The sequence below is a fragment of the Orycteropus afer genome, unplaced genomic scaffold, assembly GCF_000298275.1.
Source record: "Orycteropus afer afer isolate SDZICR_OR568_19922 unplaced genomic scaffold, OryAfe1.0 scaffold00396, whole genome shotgun sequence".
Classification (NCBI taxonomy): Eukaryota; Metazoa; Chordata; class Mammalia; order Tubulidentata; family Orycteropodidae; genus Orycteropus; species Orycteropus afer.
The window spans coordinates 268,717-288,124 of NW_006921983.1; positions in this window are offsets into that span (position 1 = coordinate 268,717).

Here is a 19,408-nt window from a genome sequence, read left to right on the forward strand (position 1 = left end):
TGGGCTCAAGTATAGCAGGGATTGTGGGGCTGGTGCGGGATCGGGCAGTGTTTCGTTCTGCTGTGCATGGGGTCGCTATGAGTCGGAAACGACTTGACGGCACTTAACAACAACAACAACATATTTGGAGAGAGAGAAAGAAATTTATCTTAGGAAAATGGCTCACAAACGTATAGAAGCCAGCAAGTCCAAGTCTCTGGAGGAAACGAGCTGGCAGCAGCCTTAGTTTCCGTAAGCGTGGGGGGCCGAGAAATTCAAGGCTGGCAGGCAGTACACTGGTTGTTGACTCCAATGAAAGATGAATCCAAGATCTCCAGGCCGAGCGGTGGGTTGCTCACTAATGGAAGTTTGTAGTCAGCACACCAGGGTTCCAATCCCTCAAAGAATGTCCCTCTTCCCAGGATGTCCCTGGATATCTTGGAAGCAGGCCACACCCCTAGGGAAACTTCCCTTGGGAAGACTGGCCACTCAGAACACAGTCATCTGATCCCATCATGGGAACAACCACACAGAACTGGGGTCCAGCCAAGTTGACACACTGCTCCAACTATCACAGATGGTTACTTTGGTCGTCATTACCTGTAATGGCTGAAGTTAAATTAAGAGATGTTATGCTGTAGCTAGGGAGAGAGTGAGAGAAAAGTGTCACTTGGAGTGGCTTGAGACAAAACATAGGACAGTTAAACAAGATGATTAACAGGAGGCCAAGGTCTTCTGGTTCCACCTAGCCAGAGGCCCATGGCCATATGCATATTGAATGGGAAGACAGTCAAGGTGTGGACAAAAGAAGATGAAACTGGAATGTTTTAAAAAGAGTTATGTGTTTATATGAATATACAATGGATGTTGAATGTTTCTCCTACCTAGTATTGTAAAACAGACCTAAAATGTATGATGAAAATGAATATTGGGTGTTACAGATTACAGAGAGTAACTGTTTTCTATTAATACTTGATTGTTGTTATGTGCCGTCGAGTTGGACCTGACTCATAGCAACCCCTCCTTGGGTTTCTGAGGCCGTATCACTACGGAAGTAGATTGCCCCATCTTCCTTCCGAGGGGAACTAGGATTTGCCTTAAAAAGACCCAGGCTGTTGGTTTGAATGTAGTTGACCGGTGTATAGAGTATTGGGGGCTTAGGTAAAAAAAACCTAAGTCCCATCCAGAATCTTTCAAAACAGGAAATTTGCATGTGAAAAGGCTTGCAGACCCATCCACAACTTCTGAGAGAGCAGGAGATTTGCATTTAAGGAAGGGCCTAAAGGCCTACAGGAGGGGGGAAAAAAAGGCTTTTGTTTTTTGAACTTCAGGTAAGCAGTTTGCCTTAGGATGCATCAAAGGTAAGAAAAATCAGTGCCCATCAGAAAAACCTCCTCTTTCCAGGACTGGAAGTTAAAAGAAGCTGGCAACTACACGACCTGTATGCTCATGTTGGCTGACCACCTGGGTCCACTCAATAAGTGTTAGTAGGGGAGTAAAGCAATGAAGAGAAGGGCTGAGTTTGGACATGTTCCATTGACACCCATTGACCTAACCCAGAGGGACTAGAGATGAGAGAGAGGAGCTGGCTGGTCTGAAGTACAAGGAGTTATGTGTACTCCTGAGCTTACTGATGTTGTCTGTTGACCTAGCCCATGGAGGCTAGGGATGAAAGAGCGAGAGAGAGAGCAAGAGAGTGAGAGAGAGAGAGAGATGACTGGGTGGTATGAAGTGCAATGAGGTGTGTGGACTCTGGAGCCTACAGCTGGTACCCATTGACTTGGCTACAGAAGCTAGGAATGAGATGACTAGAACCTGAATGAATGAAGAAAAAGATGCTTGACACCATGAACTAGTTTAGATTGATGCACTGAACTGGACTTTGCTTTTGCATGTACGTGCTCAAAGTTCTAATTTTATATCAAGGAACATGCTTGTTGCCTCAAAGTACTGGTCTCATAGGAATGGACAATTTGGAAATTGGCTATACAAAATAGAGGGAGGAAAAGGCATGAAGTGGCTGGCTTATACACTTTCATGGGTTTGCTTACACTCAAAATGAGGGGGACAAGAGAGGAAACTCACCTCCTCTTTCCTTGATGGGTCTGGGGAAGAGAGCATGGGGAAAGAGGGTAATATGATTATATGATTCTGATGTAAGTAATTGTTAACAGGGTTAATTGTGACTGTGAAAATTGTAACCGTAGAAGCCCTAACTGTGAAAGAGTGGAATAAGGGGGAGCCACTGCTGGGCTGGAGTATGTGGCTAAACATAATGTCCCTCAAAGGTTTTGCTATACTGATATTTGTGAGGCTCAGAGAAAGGGAGTAATGTTCTCAAAGTTAAATTTTATCAGATACCAGAAAAGGTGAAATTGAGATGACTTTTGGTGAACCTAATTAGATCAGATGAATACTTGCAGCAGACCTGAATGGCTGGTACCTGAGTAACCTCACCCTGAAGACACTTTGCCCTACTGAAGGACTAACTGTTAATGACTGTTTTAGACTCATAAAATGGTTGGGAGGGGGAAGTTACCCTCCAACTATGAAAGAACCATGGATAGAAAGGCCAGAAGGTGGCCTGCTGTGTGATGGATCACTTTTACACGGCCTTTCTAGCAATGGTCTTGTAACTCTCTCCAAATGATTGTGTGGAACTATGAAAATAAGGTGCTTGAGGACCAACAAGGGGTTGGACAACTTGATAATAGTCCAAAAAGGTGCATGGCACCATTGTGAGGATGAGATCATGCAAATAAGGTGTGTCAACATGTAAGAATGCATACTGTGTTAAAATAATAGAAAAGAGACTTATTGAAGGTTGAAAAGAACTTCAAACTGGGGACATGTTTGATCTCACAAGTGAAATCAAATTCTTCAAGATGGTGAAATAACAGAGGCATATTTATGAGGTAGGAACTCTGGTGGCATAGTGCCTAAGGCACTCGACTGGTAACCACAAGGTTGGTGGTTCATACTCACAAGCCACTCTTTGGAAGGAAGATTGGGTGATCTACTTCCATAGTGATACCTCCTTGGAAACCCAAGGTGGGGTTGCTATGAGTCGGAGACAATTCAACGGCACATAACAACAACAACAATTTATGAGGTAAAATTAAGGACTAAAGATACAACACTCTGATTGGAAGTTGTAAGATCAGGGAAGGCAGAGGCAGTGCAACTCCAAGCAGGGACTTTACAATGATTGGTTGGAATGCAGGGTATTTGGATTGGTTAGTTTAAATATGTGACTAAGGAGGGTTGCTTCTTCAGTCACTTGGTAATTATTTTAAAATATTTCCTGAGGGCTGCTGAGGGAATTTCTGATAAAAGTCTTGTGTTCTTTAAGAACATTCTTTCCATATCTTTAGTTTAACAACAGAGGAAACATTTCCTTTGTTACGTACTTGAATTTAAGGGACATGTCACTCACTCACTGCCACTGAGTCGGTTCCAACTCAAAGAGGGACATAAAGGATATTAAATGTAACTAAGTAGCCATCTGATGGATCTTTGTAATGTCTTCCTCCATCTTCCTAAGAGGTATTTATTCAGGAGCAGCAGGAGATATTGACAATGGCACATATTCCTCTTTATTGGGCTAAAAAGAAATGTAGAGCACTAGCCACGGATTGGGCTGATTTAATAATTGCATTTTCTCTCCAAGCATCAGAGGAAACTATTAGAAAAAAAAAAATATATATATATATATATATATATATATATAGGTTTCATAGTGAACAAAATTATTAATGTTGGACCTGAATTTGGAAAGGAGTATCAGCGCGAGGAACGTGACACTGACTCGACAATGCAAAAGCAAAGGAAAAGTTTATTTCCAAGCTCGAGCTGGGGTCTCTGCTTGCACCGATGCAACAGTTTGGGCTAAAAGACCCCTGGCTCTCTATGTCTTACACTTTTATAAGATTACTAAGGGGTGGTTACAAACGAAGAGGTTAATTAGTAATGATTGGTACAGACGATTAGTTCTGTTATTTGGAGGCTGTTGATAGGTGTAAGTTTGGGACTTTCCAGTTTCCTGCTAGAGAAGGGGTCCCTCCTCCGAACTTTCCAGGCTTTGGCTTTTCTGATTGGTGTTTGTACAGCGTGATTTCTTGTAACTAAGTTTGTTCTAGTAAATTGAAACTTAAGTAAGAAAAGTGAAACTTAGGCCTGGTGATACCTTGAGCCTTACCTAAATTAATAGTACAAAAACAAGCTAGGCTAGAAATTAAAGCTAGTCACAAAGTTATTTAAGTAAATTATGCTTATTAAAATAGTTGCTACTTAAACTACATATGTATTTTCAAAATTCCTAAGTAACTAGTAAAATAAGTTTCAGTACCTAAGGTTCTCTATTAAACTTGCTACATTCTCTAAGTAAGAAACTAAATGTTTAAGTAACAAACTAAGGTTACTATGTTTCTAAATTTGTTCTTCTACATTAGGAAGTAAGAACACAGGAATATAATAAAGCTAATAGGATAAAATTGTTGTTGTTGAACAGAATGAAACACTGCCCAGTCGTGTGCCATCCTCACAATCCTTGCTATACCTGGGCCCATCCTCGCAGCCACTGTGTCAGTCCATCTTGTTGAGAGTCTTCTGTTTTTCACTGACCCTCCACTTTACCAAGCATGATATCCTTCTCCAGGGACTGGTCCATTCTGACAACATGACCAAAGTAGGTGAGACGAAGTCTGGCCCTTCTTGCTTCTAAGGAGCATTCTGGCTGCACTTCTTCCAGGGCAGATTTATTCATTCTTCTGGCAGTCCATGGTATTTTCAGTATTCTTCACCAACACCACAACTCAAAAGCATCAACTCTTCTTCAGTCTTTCTTATTCACTGTCCAGCTTTCATATGAGTATGAAGCTATTGAAATTACCATGGCTTGCATCCCCCCACCAAAAAAAAAAAAAAAAAAAAAACCTCACTGCCATCGAGTCAGATCTGACTCGTAGTGACCTCTCCTTGGGTTTCCGAGGTGGTATCACTATGGAAGTAGATTGCCCAATCCTCCTTCCGAGGAGTGGCTGGTAGGTTTGAACCACCAGTATTTTGGTTAGCAGTCAAATGCCTTAGGCACTATACCAACAGTGCACCTTAGTCTTCAAAGTGACATTTTTAAAGAGGTCTTTTGCAGCAGATGTGCCCAGTGCAATATATCTGATTTCTTGACTGTTGCTTCCATGAGTGTTGATTGTGGATCTAAGTAATGTAAAATCTCCAATCTTCAATCTTTCCCCGTTTAACGTGATGCTGCTTACTGGTCCAATTGTGAGGATTTTCATTTTATGTTGAAGAGTAATCCACATTGCAGACTGTAGTCTTTAATCTTCAAGTCATCTTCACTTTCAGCAAGCAAGGTTGTGTTGTCCACATATCCCAGGTTGTTAATGAGTCTTCCTCCAATCCTCATGCTGAATTCTTCTTCTTCTTCTTCTTGGATTGTCTGCTTAATGTACAGATTAAATAAGTATGGTGAAAGGATAACCTGACTCACACCTTTACTGATTTTTAAACCATGCAGTATCCCCTTGTTCTGTTCAAAGAGTTTCTTGGATTATGTACAGGTTCCTCATGAGCACAATTAAGTGTTCTGGAATTTTCATTCTTCCCTAGGTTATCCATATTTGTTGTGATCCACACAATCAAATGCTTTTGCATGGTCAAAGAAATACAAGTGAATATATTTCTGGTATTCTTTGTTTTCAGTCAAGATCTATCTGACATCAGCAATGATATCCCTCATTCCATATCCTCTTCTGACTTCAGTTTGAATTTCTGGAAGTTCCCTGTCAATATACTGCTACAACCATTTTTGAATTATCTTCAGCAAAATTTTATTTATTAATGATATTGGTCAATAATTTCCACATTCTCTTGGATCACCTTTCTTTGCAATGGGTACAAATATGGATCTCTTCCACATTTGTCAGTTGGCCAGGTAGCTGTCTTCCAAATTTCTTGGCATAGATGAGTAAGCACTTTCAGCACTGCATTTGGTCATTGAAACATCTCTATGGGTATTCTATGAATTCCTTAAGCCTGGTTTTTGCTAGTTCCTTCAGTGCTGCTTGGACTTGTTCTTTCAATACCATTGGTTCTTGATCATATGCTACCTCCTGAAATAGATGAACATCAACCAACTCTTTTTGGTATTGTGACTGCATATTCCTTCCATTTTCTTTCGATACTTCCCATATCATTCAATATTTTACCCATAGACTCTTTCAGTATTGCAACTTGAGGTTTGAATTTTTTCTTCACTTCTTTCAGCTTGAGAAATATCAAGTGTGTTCTCCCCTTTTGGTTTTCTAACTCCAGGTCTTTGCACATTTTATTATAATACTTTGCTTTGTCTTCTTGATCTGCCCTTTGAAATCTGTTCAGCTCTTTTATCTTGTCATTTCTTCCATTTGCTTTAGCTATTCTCTGTTGAAGAGCAAGTTTCTGAGTCTCTTCTGACATCGATTTTGATCTTCCTTTCCTATATTTTCAATGACCATTTTCTTTATTCATGAATGGTGTTCTTGATGTCATCCCCCAATTCATCTGGTTTTTGGTCAATGGTGTTCAAAGCATCAAATCTATTCTTCAGTTAGTGTCTAAAATCAGGTGTGATATAATCAAGGTTATATTTTGACTCTCATAGACTTGTTTTAAATTTCTTCAGCTTCAACTTGAACTTATTATATATGAGTAATTTATGTTCTGTTCCACAGTCAGCTCCTGACCTTGTTTTAACTGATGATAATGAGCTTCTCCATTGACTCTTTCCACAGATCTAGTAGATCTGATCCCTTTGTATTCCATCTGATGAGGTCCATGTGTATAGCCACCATTTATGTTGTTGAGAAAAGGTGTTTGCAGTTAACAAGTTGTTGGTCTTGCAAAATTCTATCACGCAATCTCCAGTGGCGTTTCTATTACCAAGGTCACATTTTCCAACTCCAATGATTCTTGTTTGCTTCCAATTTTGGCATTCCAATCGCCAGTAATAAATCAATATATCTTGCATAGTTGGTCAATTTCAGGCTACACAAGTTGGTAAAAATCTTCAATTTCTTCATCTTTGGCTTCAGTGGTTGGTGCATAAATATGAATAATAGTAGTGTTAACTGGTCTTCCTTGTAGACATATGAATATTATCCTATCACTGACAGCATTGTACTGCAGGATAAGATCTTGAAACATTCTTTGTGATGATGAATGTGATGCTATTCCTCTTCAATTTGTCATTCCCAGCATAGTAGATCATATGATTGTCTGATTCAAAATGGCCAATACGAATCCATGTCAGCTCACTAATGCCTAGGATATCAATCTTTATGCATTTGATTTCATTTTGACAACTTTCAATTTTCCTAGATTCATACTTTATACCTTCCACATTCTGATTATTAATGGATATTTGCAGCTCTTTCTTCCCATTTTGACCTGTGCCCCAACAGCAAATGAAAATCCTGAAAGCTTTATTCCACCCACATCATTAAGGTCTACTCTACTTTGTGAAGGTGGCTATTCCCTAGACATATTTTGAGTGCCTTCTGACCTGAGGGGCTTATCTTTCAGCACTGTATCAATGTTTCAGGGTTATTCATAAAGTTTTTTACTAATATATCAGACAGTGTTTCTCTGTTATTCATAGGGTCTACACTGGCCAGTTTTTTTTTGTTGTTGTTGTTTGTTTGTTTTAAGATATGGAATGCTCCTTCCTTCTTCCCAGATTGTCTTAGTCTGGAAGCTCTACTAAAACTTGTCCACCATGGGTGACCCTACTGGTATTTGAAATATCAGTGACATAGCCTCCAGCCTCACAGCAACATGAAAGCCACCACAGTACAACAAACTGACAGATGAGTGGTGGTTCATGGGAATAGCTGCACCAAACTTAATTTGGCAATGAACCCATCAAAATGTTTAGAGCAAGCTAGGAATGAACGCAGGAGATAAATCCAACAATAAATCTTGAAGAATTCACACAGGAAGCAGAGCTTGATTCCAGAAGCCTTTTACCTGGGATGGCTCCCAGAATCTATGGAGATGAATGAGCTTCAAAGAGTTCATGCATGGTATTGAACCTCTAAGTTCTTGATGTCTCAGGAGCTTGTGGGGAAAAAGTAGCTTTGAATACCACTGATCTGATAAAAGAAAATGTCAACAATTAAGAATGTGTACTCTATTTAAAAAGAGAGAGAGATTTATTGAAGGGTCAAAAACAGTTCAACCAAGCTGTAGGGTAAACATTGTGCATACATAAAGATGAGGACAGTACTGACAAGCCACTGCAGGGGCTTGTGGGGCTGTCCTTTTTGATCATTGTTTTTGTGGATGTGCTGGGCAGTAAGCCAAGTCTTGAAACAACCCCGAGAGATTTACAAGGACACCTGAACTCAGAGCTCAGCTTCCTGGAAAGCCAACAAGGAAGAATGGGAGTCGAAGGTCATGTGAGCCTTGGCAATCAGCCTTTTTTGTGTACTCCAACATATAACCCACCTATAGCTTTAAAGTGATGTGGTTCTCTCTTTTCCTGTCCATCTAGCCTGCTGCTCCAGGCTTTCTGTACATAAGTCCCAATAAATCCATGTTGTACAGTATGGCTCCATGTCATTTCTTTGGTTTCTTGGCCCTTAGCATGAGTACTGGTGAGCCAGCCAGGAGACTGAGGAAAACTTGTTCAAGCCCCTGACATGGCATAGGATGGGAATTTAGCAGTGGGAATTCCAGAGTGGCTGTCCCTGTCAATGTGGGACCCATAGTGGCCCTAGTGGATAAATGGGGACTACTGCATTAGTATGGGGATGCCAAAAGATTTAGAAGAGATATTAAGCAGTCTGGTATATAAAAAAACAAAGTGGAAGTGTGTATGACCATAGCAGCAGGAGCATTGCTGCTGCTCTGTGCAACAAATGGGCAACTGGTTGTGAACTGACATCCCATGCCCATATCCAGGTACTGGAACAGGAATTATAATTAGAAAGGGATGCCAGATTGGCTCAAGCTAGTACTGCAGAAATATTAGTGTCCCAGCTGCAGGAGCAAGAAGCCAGAGTAGAGACATTAGCTTGCACAGTGCCTGAGCTGAAAGGAAGGTGTTTGCCTCATCAGAGTGTAAAAGCAGTGGTAGCATGGGTTGACTGGGAGCAAGAGAAGTGGGATCCATGTGAGACCTCATCTTCCTCTGAGGAGGAGGAGTGGAATGAAGAAATAAAGGTCTGGGTGTTGGAAGTGCAAACCATGTTAGTGATGAAAATGAAAGCGGAGCAGGCATGCCCTCATGAAGTTGCTGCTAAGAATATCCCCTCATGACATTGTCTGCAATTTCCCACAATGTAATAGCTCTGTTCCACTTCCTCCCCATAGTTACCTCTTCCCTGTGTCCTTCCCTCCCATGCACTCCTATCTCTCTCCCTCAGCAGTTTCCCTGTGCATGCACTGCCCTTCTGTTCTCCCATGATTGATGTCTCCAAGGAGTGTATCTACCTGATGTAAATGTTCAGCCCATATGTGAGCCTCCTATTTGGCTGGAAGCCACAGGAGTTCAATTCCAGACCTGAAGGGCAGCTAGGGGCCACAGTCTCAAGAGTCTCACCAGGCTCCATCAGACCAGCAAGTCTGATCTTTCTTACGCACATTATTTTTAATTTTGTTCCACATTGTTCTCCCACTCTATCCAGGATCTCCTACACAGATGGTCTTCCAAGTGGTTGACAGTGGTAGCCAGGCACCTCCTAATTCTTCTGGTCTCATGGTCATATAGGCTGAGGATCGCATGCCCGACCTTGGACTAATTGTTTCCATGCATCTTGAGTTTTCTTCATCTTTCTTTGTTCTGGATGAGTAGAGACTCATTATTTCATCTAGATGGCTTTTTGTAAGCTTTTAAGATCCCAGTCGCTACTCACCAAAATAGAATGTGGACCAACGCTTTTGTGTAGTATGTTATGCTAATTGAGCTTGGTGTCCCCTGGGACCATGGTCTCAAGCCCACAGGTCCAACTACTCGCTCCCTCCACGTAGCTGGCCATGGCCAAGAAGTCACCACAACCTTGTGCCTTGTCAGCTCTACTATATACCTGGACATTCTTACAGAACATACAGACATGCTTGTAGAAACATTGTCTGCCAAGCCTATACATGGTCATGGGCACACTCCCCACTGCTTAGACATACCTGATCGTTCAGCCTGTCCACCTATCTATCTCACTGTAGACCAATGTTTGCCATCACTGACAACAAAGTACTGCATGTGCAAAAGGGCTCTCCTTTGTTGTCTGTATCTCCCACGTACTTCTCTATGTCTTCTTCTTCCTCAATGCCACTGTGTTGATCACTCACATTTGGTTCATTGCCCTTCCCTTTACCCAAATCAATACTTGTCTCTACCTGTCTAGCAGTGTTCCCTTCCCTCCCACCCCTGTTAACAACAAAGAAAGTTTCCTTCCATATATAAACCTTTCCTTGACTTTTTACAATAAAGAACTAATATTATGTATGTCCTTCTGTGATTGACTTAGTTCACTCAGCATAATGTCCTCCAAGTTCATCCACGTTATGCAGTGTTTTGCAGATTCTACATTATTCTTTAGTGTTGCATAGTATTCCATTGTGTGTATGTACCATAATTTGTTATCCATTCTTCTGTTGATGGGCACCTAGGTTGTTTCATCTTTTTGCTATTGTAAATAGTGCTGTGATGAACATGGGAGTGCATATATCTCTTCTTGTTCTGGCTCTCACTTCTTTAGGATATATACCTAGTAATGGGATGGCTGGATCAGATGGTATTTCTAATTCCAACTTTTTAAGGAAAAAATTGCTTTCCACAGTGGTTGTATCATTTGACAGTCCCATCAGCAGTGTATGAGAGACCCAATCCTTCCACATCCTTGCCAAACCAAACTAAACCAAACTCACTGCCATCGAGTCAATTCCAACTCACAGTGTCTCTCTTTGGGTTTCTGAGGTGGTAGATCTTTAAGGAAGTAGATTGCCCAGTCTTCCTTCCACAGAGTGGCTGGTTGGTTTCAACTGCCAACCTTCTGGTTAGCAGTCAGATGCCTTAGGCACTATACCACCAGAGCTCAGCATTTGTTATTTTCTGTCTTGTTGAACTTTGTTATTAGTGCTGGGGCAAGATGTTATCTCACTGTTGTTTTGATTTGCATCTCTCTAATGGCTAAAGATCAGGAATATTCTTCATGTGTTTTTTGGCTGCCTAAATATCCTCTTTGATGAAGTGTCTATTCACGTCTTCTGCCCATTTTTCATTTGGATTTTTTAAAATACATTTTATTGAAATATAATTTATGTACAGTGAAATACACAAAAGTAAAGTGACATGGGTCAATGCATTTTTTTTTTCAGTGTTCCCTCCCCTCCTCTCCCACCGCTGGTAACCAACAAAGAAAGTTTCCTTCCATATACAAACCTTTCCTTGACTTTTTACAATAATGAACTAATATCATGTATGTCCTTCTGTGATTGACTTATTTCATTCAGCATTATGTCCTCCAAGTTCATCCACATTATGTGGTGTTTTTGCAGATTCAGTGTCATTCTTTAGTATTGCATAGTATTCCATTGTGTGCACGTACCATAACTTGGTTATCCATTCTCCTATTGATGGGCACCTGTGTTGTTTCCATCTTTTTGTTATTGTAAATAGTGCTGTGATGAACATGGGTGTGCATATATCCGTTCTTGTCCTGGCTCTCACTTCTTTAGGATATATACCTAGTAATGGGATTGATGGGTGCAGTCTAGTAAATTACTTAGTGTGGCTTTTCTACCCATAAGCCTTTGGAATTTGCCATGAGCAACTGAGGAGCTCTTGATTGCTAAAGTTGCCCACCTGTGGTATTTCCATTAGGAGTGATACAAAACAATGTTCTGGGAGGTTCCCGCGCTCTCTCTCTCTCAGGTGCTTAGAATTCTGATGTTATGATTGGTTGGTTTGGCCACTCTACCGGACACATAAAGAGGCCTCCTAGAGGCAGAACTCTCTCTCTCTGACTGCTGGTTGAGGAAGATGTGCTGCTGAAAGAGACATGCACTTCTGAAAGGGACATGCGCTTCTGAAAGGGACATGCGCTGCTGGGAAAGAGACGCAAGAGACATGTATTACTGAGTGAGACACCAAGGGACACACACTGTTGGGAGAGAGACTGTAAGAGACTGTTAGGAAAGAGACTGTGGGCTGGGAGAGAGGCTGAACATCGTTCCTGAGCTTGAATTGTAGCCTGCTGCTTCCCTAATAAACTCCATAATCTGTGAGTTCTGTGTGGCCACTGCAGTGAACTATCGAACCCAGGAGAGAGGTGGTGGGTGCTTTGGGAGGAACGGTTGGTAAAAGGGTTGGAGGGAGGCAGCATATCTGGCCTTGTAGTAATAGGCCATGGGTTATTGATCATGATTCTGTCTTCCTCTTGTGGGGTTAGAGGAGGTCAGAACATGTGGCCTCCTTGCATTTTTGCACTGGGTCAAATGGTATTTCTAATGCCAACTTTTTAAGGAAATGCCATACTGCTTTCCACAGTGGTTGTATCATTTGACAGTCCTACCAGCATTGTATGAGATTCCCAATCTCTCCACATCCTCACCAGCATTTGTTATTTTCTGTCCTGTTGATCTTTGCCATTAGTGCTGGGGTGAGATTATATTTCATTGTTGTTTTGATTTGCGTCTCTCTGATGGCTAATGATCATGAGCATTTCTTCATGTATTTGCTGGCCACCTCAATATCCTTTTTGGTAAAGTGTCTATTCATGTCTTCTGCACATTTTTTAATTGGATTGTTAATCTTTTTGTTGTTGAGGTGCTGGACTTTTCTATAAATTTTAGAGATAAGTCCCTTGTCAGATATGTCATTACTGAATATTTTTTCCCAAATTGTAGGTTCTCTTTTTACTCTTTTGGCAGTGCAATTATTCAAAAGTATGAATTTGTTGCTGTCATTTTGCTAAGTGCTTTATTGTGGTGTTTCTGATTTCTTAGTCCCATATACTTTTATGTGCTGAGCTCATTTTGTTTATGAATTGTATTATCACTTCCTTCATTGCTACTGTTTTAGTATTTGCTAAATACCTGTGCTGGTCCTCTTTCTTATTTTGATGTGAAGTTTTATCGTTTTTCTTTGAGGTTACTTCTTCCCATGTTTTGAACACTCTGTTCTATCTTGCAGTTGTCTTGATTTCCCTACCATTAGAAATTCTGTAACTACACAATTTTTTCCCTCTTTTTGGTTTGTAGTTGTTCTTATTTGCCAATTGATGTCTCTGGTTCCCTGTTTACAATCTTGTAGATTTGTTTACTTTGGATATTTTCATAACTGTGTTGGTTTCTGCATTATGTCACCATGTGTGTTAATGGTCAGTTGTTTTTTTGTTGTTGTTGGTTCTCTGTCCAAAGGACTCTCTTTAGCATCTCTTGTAAGGTTGGTCTGGTTCTAACAAATTCCCTTAATTTCTGCTTATCTGGAAATGTCCTAGTTTCACCATCATATCTAAGGAACAGTTTTGCTGGGTATGTAATCCTTGGTTGGAAATTTTTCTCTGTCAGGATTTTATATATACCATCCCATTGTCTTCTCGTCTGCATGGTTTCTGCCAAGAAATCCGAGCTTAGTCTTATTGGTTGCCCCTTGTAGGTGTTAGGCAGAAACATGGCTGGTCAGGCGGCTGAATGATTAAGCCAGAGAGAATTATAAGAACTGGTCAAGCAAGGAGGCATCTGACCAGAGCCCATACCAAACCCCAGCATGTAACCCTTACTTATGAAAGACCCCAGCACCTGACTCTTACTCACAAAAGCCCCCAACCATTTCCTGCCCACTATGTTAATAAAGTGCTTCAACTCTGCTTCCTACCCCCATGCTAATAGGGTACTTTAACCTTATTGGTTCCTGTAACACATACCCTGCTCTCACTCCAGTCCTCTAAGAACCAGGAAGAAAATCACTGTATAAAACCCTTTCTTTCACCTGGGCAGCACGACTTCTCTGGCCCCTTTCAGGGACCCGTGAACCTTGCCTGGGAGCACAGAATAAAGTTTTCCTTGCTCTACCTTCTGTGTCCCTTCTCTTCCTTATCTCAAACTTACATCTGGTGCCGAAACCTGGGACAGGGAAGCGGGGTGCAAGTAATCTCTGCTGGAACAGAGTGCTGCACACACACACACCGCCCCCATTCTCCCTCTTCTCCTCCTTTTCACAGACCAGGAACCTCCAGCCACCATCATCCAACACTGGTGAGTTTCCCATTTTGGTTAATTTGGATTTTAAATAGGCCTGAAGTCGCATTTCGAGTGAGGTCGGATCAGCATAACGGTGTGGCTTAACCCTCCGCTCTGGGGTTTATACGGAGACACCTTAGCCAAAGACCCACTGAAACCTTCATAAGAAGAGCAGATGACCAGACGTCAGAAAGGTCCTCAGGACTTGTCTTCACATCACATCCTGGGCACCTAGATCCCAAGTCCCAGCCCCCTATTCCAGAGTCTCTGTCCCTTTCATTCTGGAAATCGCTGGCACCGTGTCTGAGACTCCCCTGGCATAAAGACAGAGGCATCCTAAGGGATGCCTTGGATTCGCTGTCTTTCTGTTCTAAGACTGAAGACTACAACAGAGACATCCACTGTTTTCTTCCAGTCTCTGGTTCCGGGATTCTGCCAAAAGTTGCTGGGACTCTGGTCCTTTGACAGAATCTTTCCCTTGGGACTTAAGGAATCATGGGTAACCAGAACGCCAAACCAGACCCAACTACTCTCCTGGGGTGTCTCTTACTCAATCTTGGTGCCCTAGGACTGGCTCAGGACTTATGTCCCAAATGCCTCATTTTCTATTGCACTACTGTTTGGCCCCAATATCCACTAGATAATAATTCTCCATGGCCTGAGCAAGGAACTTTTGACTTTAACATTCTCAGTGATCTCAGTAATTTCTGTCACTGCACAGGCAAATGGCCGGAGGTCTCCAGTCCATGCTTTCTTTCACCTGCACTCCCTTCCCTCTCTCTGCTCTACTTGCAATACCACCCAAATTCTCTTAGCTCGAGAGACTCCTGTTCCAACCCCCTCTAAAAACTTTTCTCTGCCTCCTACTTTCCCCGAACCAACTTCTTCCTTCTCTGACCCACCCGAATCTCTTTCATCTCCCCCTCATAGACCACCTCCTTATCCAGAACATACACTTCCATCTCCACCCCCAGTTAACTCTACTACATCCTCTTTATCACCTCCACCTACATCCACATCGACATCTCCATCTCCAGACACCACTTCCCATTTATCCCCTTTACCTTCCCCAGTAAGCAGCCACACCGTTCTCAACAACCTCTTCTTTGTCCCCTACGTGAAGTGGCTGGTTCAGAAGTTGTTGTCTGTGTCCATGTCCCCTTTCCCCTCACTGACTTACCCAGATTGAAAAACATCTGGGTTCCTTTTCCAACGACCCCACCACATACATTAAAGAATTTCGTTATCTCACAGAAGCTTATGATTTAACTTGGCATGATATCTATGTCATTCTTTCTTGCACCTTAAACCCAGACGAAAAGGAACGAGTTCTTAGGGCTGCTCGGGAACATGCAGACCAAATTCACTTAACTGACCATACCATGCCAGTAGGACCAGAAGCAGTTCCTGGGCAGGACCCCGGATGGGAATACCAACTAGAAACCCAAACTGGGAGGAATGGCCACACCCGTAGAGACAAAATGCTCCAGTGCCTCCTAGGAGGTTTACAGTCTATCTCACATAAAGCAGTTAACTTTGATAAACTGCAAGAGATTACTCAACTCCCTAATGAAAACCCAGCAACTTTTCTTAATCGCCTCACTGAGGCCCTTACACAATATACTTGCTTAGACCCGACCTCCCTGGCAGGAGCTACTGTTTTAGCTACTCACTTTATCACCCAATCTGCTCCTGATATTAGGAAGAAACTGAAAAAGGCAGAGGAGGGTCCCTAGACTCCCATCTGAGACTTGGTGAATATGGCCTTTAAGGTTTTTAACACCTGGGAGGAACGGGCTGAGGCAGACAGGGAATCCCGCACTCGCCAGAAGGCTAATTTACAAGCCCAAGCCTTAGTGGCAGCCCTGAGGCCGGCACCTACTCACTCTTCCAGAAACGACACACCATCTGGACCTTGCTTCAAATGTGGAAAAGAAGACCACTGGGCCAAACACTGTCCACATCCACGACAACCCACTAGACGTTGTCTGGCATGTGGTAAGAAGGGACATTGGAAGAGCGACTGTCCCTCGGTGCCAAGACACGGAGGGCCAGTCCCTCCAACCCCTGACCCGCCGTTGACTGTTCTGGGTCTAGCAACTGAAGACTGAAGAAGCCCTGACTCATCGACCTTGATCACTCTTGCTGAGCCCAGGGTAACACTTAAGGTAGCAGGTAAGTTAACGTCCTTGTTGGTCAATACGGGGGCTACCTGTTCTGTCTTACCTTCTTTCCCGGGACAATTATACCCCTCCCCAGTCTCAGTTATGGGAATTGACGGGTGCCCCTCCAGACCCCAGGTAACAGGTCCTGTCACATGCCTTATAGACAACAGAATTATTACACACTCATTTTTAGTGATATCTACCTGCCCCACCCCACTTTTAGGAAGAGATCTTTTAAAATTAGGGGTCACCCTACACTGGGCACAGGACCCCTCAGCAACACTTTTATTATCACTAATCCCTACTCCAACATCCACACCAAATCCTCCTTTATCTCCTGATTTAGTGAATCCCATTGTGTGAACATTTTCACTCCAACCATTACTACCCACCGTTCACCTGTTCTTATTCACTTAAAGAACCTTCTCATTTTCCCTCAAGACCCCAGTTTCCAATTTCTTCAACACACCGACAGGGACTGAAACCTCTTATCCAGCGTCTTTTGTCTAAGGGCCTTTTAATTCCCACACATTCACCTTATGATAGCCCCATCCTACCGGTAAGGAAACCTGACGACTCATATCACCTAGTATAAGACTTACTCATTAATGAAGCTGTATTCCCTATTCACCCTGTTGTCCCCAATCCTTACACACTCCTGTCTCATATTCCACCATCTACCACTCATTTTTCCATGTTAGACCTCAGGCTTCATGGGTATAAATTATTCAACATACTTTATTCTTAACCATTCTCACACTTTACCCAATATTTCCCACTGTCTCCTTTGTGCCTCTCTTCTATGACCTTTACTTGCAGCTGTACCCATTAATTCCACTCAACCATCACCAACACCCACACCCAATCCTTCCTGCACCACTCCTTTGCTACAAGTGCCCCTTTGGGAACCGAAACCCTTAACTAGACACATCCTTCCCGAGTTTGTTTTTTCACCAACACCACCTTATCTACCCTCCCTGAGGCACAGTTTCTGCTCACAAAACATCTTTATTATGACCTATACCTCTGCAGCACCCAGCACTTACTTTTGGTGTAATAGAACTTTAACTAAATGTTTAAACTCCACCACTCCAAGCCCCTGCTTTCCACTAACAATAGCACCCCAACTCACTTTATAAGGGGAATCCGAATTTTCCTGGCTATTACCTGAAACCAGAACCAAAAAAGCTGCTTTTCTACCTATCATGGTGGACCTCAGTTTAACCTCCACTTTTGCAGCAGGAGGAATAGCAGGTGGAGACTTGGGTCATAGTATAATATCAGCCCAAGATTTCCAAACCATCTGGAAGTAACACTTGAAACCACTGCAGATTCTCTGGCTTCCCTCCAATGACAACTAACCTCTTTAGCCCAAGTTACTTTACAGAATTGAAGAGCTCTAGACCTCTTAACAGCAGAAAAAGGTGGAACCTGCCTCTTTCTTAAAGAAGAATGCTGTTATTATGTCAACAAATCCGGTCTGGTGGAATAAAACGTCAATACATTGACTCGACTGAGTGAGGAACTACATAATAGACATCAAACGGGAACCTCACCATTTGAATGGCTCCAATCACCACTAACAGCCTGGTTATTACCCCTTATAGGACCTCTTGTACTAATAAGTCTCTTTTTTCTTTTCGCCTCTTACCTCCTTAGAGTCCTCCAAAACCAGCTCAAAGAAATGTCCAGTTACTGTTAACCAATTACTTCTACACCCGTACACTTGCCTACCAACCAACCCAATTCCCACTAACACCAGCCTTTAACCCCCACTTCGACCCTGTTCAGCAGGAAGCAGCCAGAACGATAACTTCGCCCTTTATCACCAAAACAGGCTGGAATGTTAGGCAGAAACATGGCTGGCCAGGTGAGTGAATGATTAAGCCAGAGAGAATTATAAGAACTGGTCAAGCAAGGAGGCATCTGACCAGAGCCCATACCAAACTCCAGCACGTAACCCTTACTTACAAAAGACCCCAGCACCTGACTCTTACTCACAAAAGCCCCCAACCATTTCCTGCCCACTATGTTAATGAAGTGCTTCAACTCTGCTTCCTACCCCCATGCTAATAGGGTACTTTAACCTTATTGGTTCCTGTAACACATACCCTGCTCTCACTCCAGTCCTCTAAGAACCAGGAAGAAAATCACTATAAAAAACCCTTTCTTTCACCTGGGTAGCACGACTTCTCTGGCCCCTTTCAGGGACCCGTGAACCTTGCCCGGGAGCACAGAATAAAGTTTTCCTTACTCTACCTTTTGTGTCCCTTCTCTTCCTTATCTCAACCTTACAGTAGGTAACTTTTGGTGTTTCCCATGCTGCTCTCATGATTCTTTCTTTGTCTTTGGTTTTGGTGAGTTTGATGATGATCTGTCTTGGTGATTTTCTTTTGAGGTCTATCCTGTTTGAGATTTGTTGTTTCATTTTACTGCAAATGGATATCCAGTTTTGCCAACACCATTTGTTAAAGAGAACACCTATTGCCTATTTAATGGATTTCAGCCCTTTGTCAAAAATCAGCTGGCCATAGGTCAATGGATCTGTTTCTGAGTTCTCAATTCTATTCTACTGGTCTCTGTGTCTGTCATTATACCAATACCAGGCTGTTTTGACTACTGTGTCTGTATAGTAGGTTTTGAGATGTGCAAGTGTGAGTGATTGGTTTTTCCATATCCTTAAAGAATGTTGATGGGATCTGGATGGGGATTGCATTGAATGTATAGATTGCTTTGGGTAGCATGGACATTTTCACAATATTCAATCTTCCTAGCCATAAGCATGGTATGTTCTTTCATTTATGTAGATCTCTTATGGTTTCTTGAAGTAGTGTTTTATGTTTTTCTTTGTACAGATCTTTTGTGTCCTGGTAAGATTTATTCCCATGTATTTTATTTATTTATTTGGGTAGCTATTGTAAATGGGGAGCTCTGGTAGCGTAATGCCTAAGGCACTTGACTGCTAACCAGAAGGCTGGCGGTTAGAACCCAACAGCCACTCCTCGGAAGGAAGGTTGGGCATT